This window comes from Cynocephalus volans, chromosome X (assembly GCF_027409185.1).
Source record: "Cynocephalus volans isolate mCynVol1 chromosome X, mCynVol1.pri, whole genome shotgun sequence".
In the NCBI taxonomy this organism is placed as follows: domain Eukaryota; kingdom Metazoa; phylum Chordata; class Mammalia; order Dermoptera; family Cynocephalidae; genus Cynocephalus; species Cynocephalus volans.
This window is the reverse complement of record NC_084478.1, coordinates 80,726,989-80,740,913: the sequence shown is the minus strand read 5'-3', so window position 1 is coordinate 80,740,913 and position 13,925 is coordinate 80,726,989. Positions and strand designations below refer to the sequence as shown.

General features: G+C 35.5%; 1 protein-coding gene and 2 non-coding genes across 3 annotated transcripts in view; 2 read left to right on the top strand and 1 right to left on the bottom strand.

Annotated features, from left to right (window-relative positions):
• Window positions 1-13,925, bottom strand: part of NHSL2 (NHS like 2) — a 257,048-nt gene that overhangs the window by 182,425 nt on the left and 60,698 nt on the right. The window lies entirely within an intron of this gene.
• LOC134368765 (U6 spliceosomal RNA) lies at window positions 7,766-7,872 on the top strand. The gene has a single exon (XR_010022475.1). It is a non-coding gene; the product is annotated as a U6 spliceosomal RNA (small nuclear RNA).
• Window positions 9,330-9,436, top strand: LOC134368759 (U6 spliceosomal RNA). Its single transcript, XR_010022469.1, has one exon. It is a non-coding gene; the product is annotated as a U6 spliceosomal RNA (small nuclear RNA).

Here is a 13,925-nt window from a genome sequence, read left to right as displayed (position 1 = left end):
GACCACTCCTAGGAAGCCAGGGTTAAAATTAAATGACACCCATACCTGGTGGTCTGGAAGACTGTATATATTTTTCCTAAGACTGTGCCCTCTCAGGAATGACTGGAGAGAGAACTTCTAAGCTACTAGTTTCTGGCGGAATGTGGGGCAAAATTGTAAACTCCCTGACCTATGAAAGCAGTCTCCAACCACCCCCCCCAACACACACATCCAACAGGAAAGATAGTCAATAGCAATTCTGCAATCTGAAGCAGAACAAGAACAAAACGACCAGAGCCTCAAAGAAATGTGGACACCATTAAGTGTACCAAAGTATACCTATATAATAGTAGTTCCAAAAGGAAAAGTGACAGAAAAAGGAACAGACAAAATAGTCAAACAAAAACTGGCTGCAAACAACCCAAATTTGATGAAAAACATTAAAATGCATATCCAAAAAGCTCAATGAACTTCAAGTAGGATAAAGACAGAGAACCACACCCATACACATGATAGTTATGGAAATACTGAAACGTTGAAAGGCAAAGAGAAAATCTTAAAAGTAGGAAGAGAAAACTCATCAAGTAAAAGGAAACCCCAATAAGATTAACAACCAACTTCTCAACAAAAACAAAGGAGGCCAGAAGGCAATGAGACCATATCCAAGCTGCTGAAAGAAAAAAACCCCAAAACTGTCAACCGTTAAACCCAACATAACTATCTTTCAAAAGTCAAGACTAAATACATTCCCAGAAAAACAAATACTAAGAGAATCCGTTGCTACAATAATACCTGCCTTACAAAAAATACTAAAGGAACTTTTTCAGGCTGAAAGGAAGTGACACCAGACAGCAATTGAAATTCACACAAATAACCAAAGAGCTCCAGGAAAGGTAATTATGTAGGTGGTGATAAAAGATAGTATAATTATATGCCTTGGGTTGAATGTCCCCTCAAAACTAAATCCCCACTGTGACTGTTAAGAGGGTGGAAAATTTTGTTATGGTAATTGTTGAATTCTCTTTGTCACCTCTCTGACGGAGATGCAAAGGATTACTCAAAGCCCATTTTCTTCTGAGCAGTGAGAAAGCCCAAAGGAGTTAATTTCCTAGAACCCTCAAGAGAGAGGCATTCCTCCTCAGGAAATTAACACTGGACTGGGGTTCTTTCTTAGTATTTATTCTTCAGGCCAGAAAGTTACAGAAAAGGAACATAGGTGGAGTTATGGCTAAGTATAGTTTAACAATAAAAGCTGATAACATCAGTGAAATAACAAAGTGATATTCCATAATGCAATTTGCAAAAGGTTAAGTCGATCCACCAACAAAAGCTTGTTCTTAGCAAATACTGTCTTCCTACAGCAGTTTACTCAGTATTTTTACATAACAATAAAGTAACTTTAGGTTAATCTGCTCCAAGGGCATCTGTCCTTGAGCCACCAATTTTGCTGTGTTACAATTCTTTATCTACATCAGAGACTTTAGCTTGTGGAAAGTTTCCTGTCTTTTGAAAGCTTAACATTTCCATATATAATTTTTAAAAGTTAGGTTATATCTGAAACTACAGGGCTTTGGAAACTAGGCCCTGTGAAATACATTTGCTTTATAAATGTCAGTATATTCCCACAGGTAATTGAAAGGTGGGGCCTTTGGAGAGGTGATTAGATTATATTGTAGGACCATGCCATAGTGAATGGATTTAAAATGGTGGTGGTTTGGAAGGCTTTAAAAAGAGAGTGAATGAGGAGGTTAGTCTCTCTCTCTGCTCTGCCATTTTTGCAGTGTGATACTCTGTGGCCACTGTTGCCACTGCCAAAGAAGATACACTAGATGTGTTCCCTGGACTTTGGACTTCCCAGCCTCAGAAACTGTAAGCAATAAATTTCATTTCTTTATAAATTACCCAGTTCTGTGTATTTTGTTATAAGCAACAGAAACGGACTAATACATTACATATTTATTTTTCTTCTCTTAACTGATTCAAAAAGCAATTTATAAACAATATCTATAAAATCGTATTGTTTGGCATATAACATATAGAAATATAATATATTTGACAACAACAGCACAAAGAAGGTGGTTGGGAACAGATTGTACTGGGGTAAGGAAATGACGCCAGATGGTAACTCAAATCCACAGGAAGAAATAAAGAGAACCAGCAATGGTAATTAAGAAGGTTAGTATTTTTAAAACTCTATAAATATATTTGTGCTCTCCTTTCTTCCATTGGCTTCTTTAAAAGACATAAGATTGGGCCGGCCCGTGGCTCACTCGGGAGAGTGCGGTGTTGAGAGCACCCGGGACCCGGGTTCGGATCCCATATAGGGATGGCCGGTTGGCTCGCTGGCTGAGCATGGTGCTGACAACACCAAGTCAAGGGTTAAGATCCCCTTACCGGTCATCTTTTAAATAAAAAAAATAAAAGACATAAGATTATTTAAAGCAATAATTGTAGCCAATATTGTTAAATTTGTAACACACATGGACATAATATGTATAACAATAACAGCACAAAAATGGGGGAGAAAGGGAGCTATATGAAAATTGTTTTTGTATCTCACTAGAATTAACAGTATAAATCAGAAGTACATTTTGACAAGTTAAGATGTATATTGTAAACCTTTGGGCAATAATTAAGGAAATAACGATAAAACAATTTAAAAATCATTAAAGGAATTAAAATGCTACACTAGAAAATATTTACTTAATGCAAAAGAAGACAGTAAAAGAGTAGCCGAAGAACAAAAAAGATGTGTGACATATAGAAGACAAAAAAGCAAAAATAGCTTAAGAAGCTAGAGAAAGAAGAGCAAACTAAACCTAAAGCAAGAAGGAAGAAAATAATAATAATAATAAAACACAGATGAAATAAATGAAATAAAGAATAGAAAAACAATACAGAAAATCAATAAAACCAAAAAATTGTTTATTTGAAAAAAATCAAGAAAATTGACAAATCTTTAACTAGACTGACCAAAAGAAAACTAGGGAAGACACATCACTACTGACCTTACAGAAACAAAAAGGAAAATAAGTGAATACTATAAACATCTGTATGGCAACAAATTAGATGAAATGGACAAATTAGTTAACTAATTAATTAAATTGGTTCAACTAAACTTACTTGAAATGGACAAATTCCTAGAAAGAATGACTTCTAAAACTGACCCAAAAAGAAATAGAAAATCTGAATAGACTTATAACAAATAAAGAGATTAAACTGATAATTTTTAAACTTCCCATAAAAAAGAAAGTAAAGACCCAGATGGCTTCACTGATGAACTCTACAAAACATCTGAAGAAAAATTAACACTAATCCCTCACAAACTCTTCCAGAAAACAAAAGAGGAACACTTTAAGACTCATTCTATGAGGCCAGCACTATCCTGATATCAAATCTAGAAAAGGATATCACAAGAAAGGAAAACGAATATCCCTTCTGAATATCCCTTATGAACACAGATGCAAAAGTCCTCAACAAAATACCAGCAGACTATATCTGGCAACGTATAAAAAGGATTATACACCATGAACAAATGAGATTTACCCCAGGAATTTAAGGTTGGTTTAACATCTGAAAATTATTTTAAAATCACTAGAATAAAGAACAAAAACCAAATAATCATTTAAATAGATGTGGAAGAAGTATCTGACAAAATCCAACAAACTTTTATGATAAAAACACTCAACATACTGAGAATAGAAGAGAGCTTCCTCAACGAGATAAAGGGCATCTATGAAAAACCCACAGCTAACATCATACTTAGTGAAAAACTCAGAACTCCCTAAGACAAGAATACCTGCTCTTGCCACCTCTGTTCAACATTGTACAGGAGGTTCTAGCCAGGGCAATTAGGAGAAAGAAAGAAAGAGAGAGAGAGAGAGAGAAAGAAGAAATAAAAGGCATCCAGATTGGAAAGGAAGAAGTAAAACTATCTGTATTTGCAGATGACATGATTTTGTATATAAAAAACCCTAAGGAAATCACTAAAAATCTGTTAGAACTAGTAAACAAATTCAACATGGTTGCAGGATAAAAAATAAATATACAAAAATCTGTTGTGAACAATCTGAAAATGAAATTAAGAAAACAATTCAATTTACAAAAGCATCAAAAAGAACAAAATAGTGATAATGTAACAAAAGAAGTAAAAAATTCACACTCTGAAAACTACAAAACATGGTTGAAAGAAATTAAACAAAATATAAGTAAGTGAGAAGACATCCCATGTTCATGTATCAGAAAACTGAGGGCCAGCCCGTGGCTCACTTGGAAGAGTGCGGTGCTGATAGCACCAAGGCCACGGGTTCAGATCCCTATATAGGGATGGCCGGTTAGCTCACTTGGGAGAGCCTGGCGCTGACAACAACAAGTTAAGAGTTAAGATCCCCTTACTGGTCATCTTTTTTTTTTTTTTAATAAGAAAACTTAATATTGTTGAAATGGCAATACTCCCCAAATCGATCTACAGGTTCAATACAATCCCTATGAAAATCTCAGCTATCTTTTTTGCAGAAATTGACAAGCTGATCCTACAATCCATATGGAAATGAAAGGAACCCAGAATAGCCAAAACATTCTCGAAAAAGAAGAGCAAAGTTGGAGGACTCACACTTCCCAATATCAAAAACTTACTATTAAGCTACAATAATCAAGACAGTGTGGTACTAGCACAAGACTAGATATATAGATCAATTGAATAGAACTGAGAGCTCATAATAAACCCTAAAAACATGGTCAATTGATTTTTGACAAAGATGACAAGATAATTAAATGGAGAAAGAAGAATCTTTTCAACAAATGATTCTGGACAAACCATATAGCCACATGCAAAAGAACGAAGCAGGACCCTTATCTGACACCACACACACAAAACATTAAGTCAAAGAATATTATAGACCAAATGTAAAAGCTAACGCTATAAAACTCAGAGTAAAACACAGAAGTAAATCTTCATGATAATGGGTTAGGTAATGATTTCTTACTTATGACACCAAAACCATAAGCAAAAAAAGAGAAGATTGACAAGTTGACAAATTAAAAACTTTTGTGCTTCAAAGGACATCATCAAGAAAGGATAAAAGGAGCTCACATTACATAAATATTCATAGCAGCATTAAATCATAATATCCAAAAAATGGAAACAATCCAAATGTGTATCAACCAGTGAATGGATAAATAAAATGTGGTATAGCTATACAACGAAACATTATTCAGTAAAAAAAAAATGACATGAAGCAGCTGGTTCCACTTCTGGCATGACAGTGTGAGGAGCTATGGGAACCGTCTCCCCAGGAAAACTGGTGAAATTTTTTTTTTAAAAAGCCAGTCATTGACTTACAGTTTCTAGTTCAGCATGTAAGGAGCTTAAAAGTCACCATCTCATCCAAACAACAAGTAAAAAAGCTGAACATGCTGAAAATCAACAACTCTTATATCTGTCGGAGAAGTGAAGTTACAGGGCAAACTACTGCCTTCAAAATTGGAAACAGATAGGCAGATACAAAGAATCACAACTTATGGGAGCAGAAACTCATGAGCAGAAATCAGTATTGGACTAGGAAAACATGAATTGTAATTGATTAATTATTGGAGGCTCAGTGAAGACAAGTCTGACAATAGTTAGTGTATTAGTCACGGTTCTCCAGAGAGACAGAATCAATAAGGTATGCTATATATATATCAGAGGGGATTTGTTAGCTCACACAATTATGAAGAAAAGTCCCACAACAGGCCGTCTGCAAACTGGATGCCAGTAGCATGGCTCAGTCCAAGTCTGAAGTCCTCAAAGCCGGGGAAGCCAATGGTGTCCTTGGTGTAAGTCCTGGAACCCAAAACTGAAGAATCTCGAGCTCTGATGTCCACAGACAGGGGAGAAGAGCGTATCCTAGCTCCAGCAGATAGAGAGCTTCACCTTTTTTCTCTGTCTTTTGTTCTGTTGGGGCCCCCAGAGGATTCAATGGTTCCCACCCACATTGAGGGCGGGTCTTTCTCACCCAGTTCACTCAGGCTCTCATACTAATCTCTGCTTGAAATACCCTCACAGACACACCTAAAAAGATACCTTTACCAGTTTTCTCAGGCTTTCCTTAATCTATTCAAGTTGATACCTAGAAATAACCTTCACAGTTAGTTAATACTGTTTTATAGGCCATAAAATACACCATCACAAGTTTAAAATTATGCAATGTCTGCTTTCAGACCACAGTGGAATTAAACTAGAAATCAATAATAGAAAAATATCTGGAAAATTCCAAAATACTTAGAGATTAAACAGTACATTTATAAATAGCATATTGGTCACAGAAGAAATCTCAAGAAAAATAAAACTTATTTTGAACTAAATGAAAATGAAAATACAACTTACCAAAATTTGTGAAATGCAGCAAAAGCAGTGCTCAGAAGGGAATTTATAGCATTGAATGCATATATTAAAAAAGAAAAGAAGAAAGGCATAAAATCAATAATCTAAGTTTTCACCTTTGGAAACCAAAGAAGAGCAAATCAAATCCAAAGTAAACGATTAATAGAAATAATAAAAATTAGAGTACAAATCAATGAAACTGAAAACAGGAAATCCTTAGAGAAAATTAACAAACCCAAAAGGTGGTTCCTTGAAAGATCAATAAAATCAATAAGTCTCTAGCCAGGCTAACAAAGAAAAAAAAAGAGAGAGGACAGAAATTATTAGTATTACAAATGAAAGAGGGAACATCACTACAGATCTCATGGACATCAAAAGAATAATAAAGGAATACAGTGAACAACTCTCTGTCCACAAACGCAACAGCATAGATGAAAGGGTCCAATTCCTTGAAAGACACAGTCTACCAAAAATCACACAGAAAGAAATAGAGAATCTGAATAGGCCTATATCTATTAAAGAAATTGAAACAGTAAATAATAACCTTCCAAAATAGAAAGCAAGCTTAGCTGGGTTCACTGGTGAATTCTACCAAACATTTAAGGAAAAAATTATGCCAATTCTCTATCATCTTTTCCAGAAGACAGAAGCAGAGGGACTTCTTCCTAACTCATTCTGTGAGCCCAGCATTACCTTAATATCAAAACCAGACAAACACATTATAAGAAAAGAGAACTACAGACCATTATCTCTCATGAACATAGACGCATGTTCCTCAACAAAATATTAGCAAATCAAATCTAACAATGTATAGAAGAATTTTACATACAACCAAGTGGGATTTATTCTAGCTACAAAAGCCTGATTCAACATTCAAAAATCAATTAATGTAATCCATCACATCCACTAATCACATCAGGCTAATGAAGAAAAATCACATGATCTTATCAATAGATGTAGGAAAAGCTTTTGATGAAAATGCCAACATCCATTCATGATAAAAACTCTCTGCCAACTAGGAATAGAGGAGACATCTTTAACTTGATAACGAACACCTACAAAAAACCTACAGCTAACACCATACTTAATGGTGAGAAACTCGAAGCTTTTCTGCTAAGATCAGAAACAAGACAAGGATTTCTCCTCTTACTACTGCTTTTCAACATCTCACTAGAAGTCTTAGCTAATGCAATGAGAAATAGAAAGTAAACAGATTGGGAAGAAAGAAATAGAACTGTCTGTTTTCACAGATGATATGATCATCTATGTAGAAAATCTGAAAAAATCAACAAATAAATTCCTGGTACTAATAAGCAATTATAGCAAGGTTGCAGGATACAGGGTTAATATACAAAAGTCAATTTATTTCCTATAGACCAGCAATAAACAAGTAAAATTTGAAATTAAAAACACATTACTATTGTGTTTGCTTTGGCAACACATATACTAAAATTGAAACAATGCAGAGAAGATTAGCATGGGCCCTGTGCAAGGATGACATACAAATTTGTGAAGCATTCCATATTTTTGGTATATATTTATCTCAAACTCATCAAGTTGTGTATATTAAATATGTACAGCTTTGTGTATGTTAAGCATACACCAATAAAGTGTTTTTTTAAAAACATATTACCATTTACATTAGCCTCCTGAAAAATGTAAAAAAAATTGTATGAGGAAAACTACAAAACTATGATGAAAGAAATCAAAGAACTAAATAAATGGGGAGATATTTCATGTCCCTGAATAATAGGAGGACTCAATATTGTCAAGATGTCAGTTCTTCCCAACTTAATCTACAGATTCAATGCAATTCCAATCAAAAGCCCAGCAAGTTATTTTGTTGATAACAACAAACTGATTCTAAAGTTTATATGGAAAGGCAAAAGATCCGGAATAACCAACTCAATATTGAAGGAGAAGAACAAAGTCAGGGGACAGACACTACTTCACTTCAAGACTTGCTATAAAACTGTAGTAATCAGGATAGTGTATTATTGGCAAATGAATAGACAAATAGATCAAGGAAACAGAATAAAGAGCACAAAAATAGACCTACATAAACATAGCCAATTGATCTTTGATAAAAGAGGAAAGGTAATACGATGGAGCAAAGATAGTCTTTTCAACAAATGGTGCTGAAAAAACTGGATATCTACTTGAAAATAAAAAAATAAATCTAGACACAGACCTTACACTATTCACAAAAATTAACTCAAAATTTATCACAGACCTAAATGTAAAATGCAAAACTATAAAACTCCTATGAGATAATATAAGATCAAGATGACCGTCTGCATGGCACTAGGTCACTTTGATTATTAGTTTATTTATAATTTTTACACCTTCATCTATGGCTTTATGTTTTTTCTTAAATTAATAAACTGTATTTTTTTAGAGCAGTTTTAGGTTCACGGAAAAATTGGGTGGAGAGTTCAGAGAGTTCTAATATATCCCTTGTCCCCATACACACACACTTCCCCCCACTATCAGCAGTCTTGCACCAAAGTGGTACATTTGTTACAATCAATGAACCTAAATTGCAATAACTCTTAGATACAACACTATCTTGGATTGAATGTCCCCCCAAAACATAATCCCCACTGTAACTGTTGAGGGTGGGAAATCCTATTATGGCAATTGAAAGGGGGGGCCTTGAAGAGGTGATTAAGTTGATGGTTTAATGGTGGGCATAGTTCTGAGGGCTTTAAAAGGAAAGCACAGAGTCTCTTTCATTTTCTGCCATGCGAGACCCTTGCATTGCTATAAAGCCATCACCAAAGAAGACCCTCACCAGATGTGTTCCCTGGACTTTGGACTTCCCAGTCTCTGAAACCATAAGCAATAAATTTCATTTTCTTACAAATTACCCAGTTCCAGGTATTTTGTTATCAGCAACAGAAACAGACTAATACAAACACCAAAGGCACAACCCGTGAAAGAAATAATTGATAGCTGAACTCATTAAAATTAAAAATTCTGTTCTGTGCTTGCTTCAGCAGCACATATACTAAAATTGGAACGATACAGAGAAGATTAGCATGGCCCCTGTGCAAGGATGACGTGCAAACTCATGAAGCATTACATATTTTAAATAAATAAATAAATAAATAAATAAATATTCTGTTCTGCAAAAGACACTGTCAAGAGAATAAAAAGACAAGGCACAGACTGGGAGAAAATATTTGTAAAAGGCATATCTGGTAAAGGACTGTTATCTAAAATACACAAAGAAGTCTTAAAAGTCAACAAGAAGAACACAAAGAACCTGACTTAAAAATAACATCTGAACAGACACTTCACCAAAGAAAATATACAGGTGACAAGTATGCATATGAAAAGGCGTCCAACATCATATGTCATTAGAGAATTGCAAATTAAAACAACAATGAGATACCACCACAGACTCCTTAGAATGGCCAAAATCCAGAACACCGACAACACCAAATGCTGGCAAGGATACAGAACAACAGGAACTGTCATTCATTGCTGGTGGGAATGTAGAATGGTACAGCCACTATGGAAGACAGTTTGGCAGTTTCTTACAAAACTAAACATACTATTACTATATGATCCAGTAATCTGCTCCCTGGTATTTTCTCAAATGAATTGAAAACTTATGTCCACACAAAATCCTGCACACAGATGTTTATAGCAGCTTTATTCATAATTTCCAAAACCTGGAAGAAACCAAGATGTTCACTAGTAGGCGAATGGATACATAAACTGTAGTACATCCTGACAATAGAATATCATTCAGTGCTAAAAAGAAATGAGCTATCAAGCTATGAAAAGACATGGAAGAAACTTAAATGCATATTACTAAGTGAAAGAAGCCAATCCAAAAAAACTACACATTGTACAATTTCAACTATATGACATTCCAGAAAAAGCAAAACTCTGGAGACAGTAAAAAGATCAGTGGTTGCTAGGGGTTAGTAGGGAGAGAAGAATGAATTGGCAGAGCACAGAGGATTTTTAGGGCAGTGAAATTATTCTCTATGATACTACAATGGTAGATACATGTCATTATACATTTATCAAAAACCATAGAATGTACAACACCCAGAGTGAACCCTAATGTAAACTATGGACTTTCAGTGATAATTATGTGTCTGTAGGTTCATCAATTGTAACAAATGTACTGCTGTGGTGTGAGATGTCGGTAGCATGGCAAGGATTGCGGGGTAGGGGGTATATGGGAACTCTCTATACTTTTTGCTCAATTTTTCTGTGAACCTAAAACTGCTCTAAAGTCTAAAGTCTACTTTAAATAATATTTTTAAGTCTACTTAAAAAATGTTTAAGTCCCTGGAAATGGTCCTAAGGGCATACAAGCAAATGAAGATACTTTTATTTAAGAAAATCTACTAAATTTTAGCATGAAAAATGAGACTCTGGGGTATTTGTAACAAGACTCACTCATTGCCTCCTCTCTTCCAGTGCAAGGAGACAGAAACTCCACTTCATACAGGTACAGCCAAGAACACAGGGACCCCTCTCTTACAGCTCCCTATTGGAGGTCTATCTTTCTGGGAGGAGCAGGACGTCAGCATTTCTCATCCTGCCCCCAGCTATCTGTTCCTAGGCTAAATTCCTGGTGAGTAAGGCTGAGAGGTGGGGACTCCCTTCTCCCACCCAGTCCCCACTTGTGGGATGGAGGTTCTAACTAGGGTGTGGCACCACTGAAAATACTAGGGCCCTTGACATGGCTCGTGGAGCAGAGGTACCACACCAGGAGAGGCAAGCCAAGGGGATCTGGAGCTGCTGCCTTTCCCTCCAGGGAGTGCTCAGCTCCTAAAGTGGGGGTGTTAATCAGAAGTGTGCTGTTGTCCTTGATCCCAGTACCAGAACTGTAGGAGAAAGGCAGGCCATAGATCAGAGAGCTCTGAATGTCTACCCAAAGGAACTGACTTCATTTGTAACAGAGTGTGGAGAAGTTCAGGCCTACGTGTAAGTGTGCTCTCAAAAATAGTGGAGATTGTGGTAAAAGAAAGTTGGTAGGAGAATGATAGATTCATTGGAGATATAGGCCAAACTGTAGGCTGGCTAGTTTACTGAAGAGAAACAGTGAACCATACAGCTGAGAAGAGCCCTCCTGTGACCTGAACAAATCTCAAATACTGATCTGGGAACTATCCCTTCAAAGAAGCCAGAATTTGATTGGATCAGTTTGGGGAGCAATTTATGCCCTAGGGACTCTTTGAAAAACAACAGAGCAATCAGTGAGCAATTAGTGGAGTTTAAGAGCTGGGTGTGGTCAGGGGAAAAGATGGTCAAAGAGAGCCTTGCCAAAACCCAGGATATCTGTGGGCATCCCAGGGCTGTGCCCCTTAAGGAACAATATCACAGGCTTCACACTGCTGGGGTGTGGGGGAATAGACTTCACTAAAATTATGCAATCAGTGTCTAAACAAGTAAACAAGCCAATAACATAAATAAATCATTGGTGGGGGGTAGGTGGGGAGGTGGGGAAGGGAGACCAATACTCAGAATTGCTATAATATATTATCTAAAATGCCCAGTTTCCAACAAAGTATGAGACATGCAAAGAAGCAGGAAAGAATAATCCATACGCCGGGGAAAGGAAACCTACCAGGCAACAGAAACTACCTGTGGCAATGACCAGCTATTAATAGGCAAAGACTTCAAAGTAGCCATTGTAAATGTGTTCACAGAACTAAACAAAATTATGAATAAAGAAGTAAAAAAGGATATAATAATAATGTTGCAACAAATAGAGAAGAATAACAAAGAGTTAAAAATTATGAAAAAGAAACAAATGGAAATTCTAGAGTTGAAAAGTATAACTGAAATGAAAAAAAAAAAACATGTATATTCATGTCCTTGGTCTGCTGTAACAAATTACCACAAACTGCATGGCTTAAAACAACAAAAATTTATTGTCTCATAGTTCTGTAGGCTAGAAATCTGAAATCAAGATGTTGGTAGGGCCATGCTCCCTCTGAAGTCTCTGGGGGAAATACTCCCTTGCTTTTTCCAGCGTTTGGTAGCTCCAGGCATTCCTTGGCTTGTGGCAGCATTACTCCAATCTCTACCTCCACCTTCACATGGCTATCTTCCCTCTCTGTGTCTGTGTCCAAATTTCCCTCTTCTTATAAGGACACCAGTCATACTGGATTGTGGGCCCACCCAACTCCAATATGCCCTCATTCTAACTAATTATATCTGCAATGTCCCTATCCCAAATAAGGTCACATTCTGAAGTACTGTGGATTATGATTCCAACATATCTTTTTAGAGGACAAAATTCAACTCATAACAACTGGTAACTGTAATTGTGTAATTATAAAAGACAGTATAAATGCCCATTCTTTCTCTTTGCTTATCTTACCTGATTTAAAAATTAATTATATAAAACAATATGTATATAATGTATTATTGGGCTTGTAACATATAGACATGTAATATATTTACTAATAAGATCACAGAAGAGGTGGGTGGAGGCAAGCCTTTATTGGACTAAAGAAAAGACTCAAGATAGAAATTCAAATCCATAGAAACAAGTGAAGAGAACCAGAAATGTATTGATTTTAGGGTTTCAAATAAATTTTAGCAAATAGGCCAATTTGCATTATTCATAGAATCCATGAATAATGAGGATCAACTGTATTTAGGAGTAACATTTCTATATATCACTGAAGTCGGCATAAATCTGAAGCTATTTCTGGTAAGTTAATCTGTGTATGGTAAACCCTAGAGCAACAACTAATAAAATAAACTTAAAAATCATAGTGTAAAAGTCATTTTAAAAAATTAAAATTCTGCATTGGAAAGTATTCACTTAATGCAAAAGAAAGCAGGAAAGGAGAAATAGAGGATAAAGAGACATGAGACATATAAAAAACAAAAAGTAAAAGGCAAATGTAAACCCAACTATATAAACAATAACATTAAATGTAAATGGAGTAAACAATCCAATCAAGAGACAGAGACTGTCATATAGGATGAAAACAACAGGATAGCAATACAAGAGTACTTCAAAAAGTTCATGGAAAATACAATTAAAAGACAATATGAATCCTTCCATGAAATGTTTGAAGTACCCTCATTAACTATATGCTGTCTACAAGAGACACTCTTTAAATTCAAAGATATGAATGGACTGAAAATAAAAGGATAGATATATCATGCAAACAGCATCCTCAGAAAGTTGGAGTGGCTATATTACTATCAGATAAAATAGATTTTAAAACAAAAAAATGTGACTAGAGATAAGGAGGGACATTTCATAATGATAAAAAGATCAAAACATCAGGAAGATACAACTAACAACAGAGCAATAAAATGCACAGAGCAAAAACTGACAGAAATGAAGGATAAAGAGAGAGATAATTTAACAATAATAGTTGAAGACTTCATACCTCACTTTCAATAATGAACAGAACTAGGCAGAAGATCAACTTTACACTCAAGGAACCAGAAAAAGAAGAGGAAACTAAACCAAAAACTAGCAGAAAGAAGGAAATAATAAAGAGCAGAGATAAATGAAGTAGAGAATAGAAAAGCAATAGAGACAATCAATGACACCAACTGTTGGTTATTTGACAAGATTAACAAA